This window comes from Bison bison, unplaced genomic scaffold, assembly GCF_000754665.1.
Source record: "Bison bison bison isolate TAMUID 2011002044 unplaced genomic scaffold, Bison_UMD1.0 scf7180017864198, whole genome shotgun sequence".
NCBI classification, from domain to species: domain Eukaryota; kingdom Metazoa; phylum Chordata; class Mammalia; order Artiodactyla; family Bovidae; genus Bison; species Bison bison.
This window is the reverse complement of record NW_011494770.1, coordinates 3,524,518-3,525,724: the sequence shown is the minus strand read 5'-3', so window position 1 is coordinate 3,525,724 and position 1,207 is coordinate 3,524,518.

Genomic DNA, 1,207 nt, shown 5'->3' with positions numbered 1-1,207 from the left:
ATATTTCTCCTGGCAATCTTGATTCCAGCTTGTGCTTCATCCAGCCCAGTGTTTCTCATGATGTACTCTTCATATAAGTTAAATAAGCAGGGTGACAATATATAGCTTTGACATACTCCTTTCCTGATTTGGAACCAATCTGTTGTTCCATGTCCAGTCCTAACTGTTGCTTCTTGACCTGCATACAGATTTCTTAGGAGGCAGGTCAGGTGTTTCCATCTCTTGAAGAATTTTCCACGGTTTGTTGTGATCCATACAGTCAAAGACTTTGGCTTAGTCATTAAAGCAGAAGTAGATGTTTCTTTGGAACTCTCTTGCTTTTTTGGTGATCCAACAGATGTTGGCCATTTGATCTCTGGTTCCTCTGCCTTTTTTAAATCCAGCTTGAACATCTCAAAGTTCACAGTTCTCATACTGTTGAAGCCTGGCTTGTAGAATTTTGACCATTACTTTGCTAGTGTGTGAGATGAGTGTAATCGTGTGGTAGTTTGAACATTCTTTGGCATTGCCTTTCTTTGGGATTGGAATGAAAACTGGAGCCACGGTCAGTACCTGCTCCTCAACAGGAGAGAAGAGAAGCACTCACAGAAACTGACTCTGCAGTCATGGCACGGGTCTGACACAGCGCCGCTATGATGGATCCTCAACCTCTCCATTTTGGGGCTGAGCATCTGTAATTATCAGAATGTGTCTCCTGGCAATTAGCCCCAAGTCAACACAGTTGGCCTTGGTTCTACTGTCTAGGACTACATAGATGAAAGTTCATTCCTCAGCATCTTCTCTTCTCGGGCTCAAAGCTTCCTTAAACTGCTTCTCATTTCCCATCTTCATTCCTCTTTTCTAGCCATGCTTCCAATTGTCACTGCCCTTTTTGGAGCTTGTGCCCAGAACTTCACACCCTTTATGATGGATTGTTTAACCTGAGCAGGACAGAGAGGCTGTGGTCTCTATTGTTCAAGGTACTGTATTTCATTAACACAGTAAAAAATGACAGTTGAGGTCATAGCAGCTCCCTAAACTCTTCACTCACTTTGAATCAACAAAATTCCCAAAGGTATTCTTTGCATATGCTACTGTTTGAACATTGTATAAGGGCTTCCCAGGTGGCTCAGTGGTAAAGAATCTGCCTACAATGCAGGAAACCAGAGTTCAGTCCCTGGGTTGGGAAGATTCCCTGGAGGAGGAAATGGCAACCTACTCCAGTATT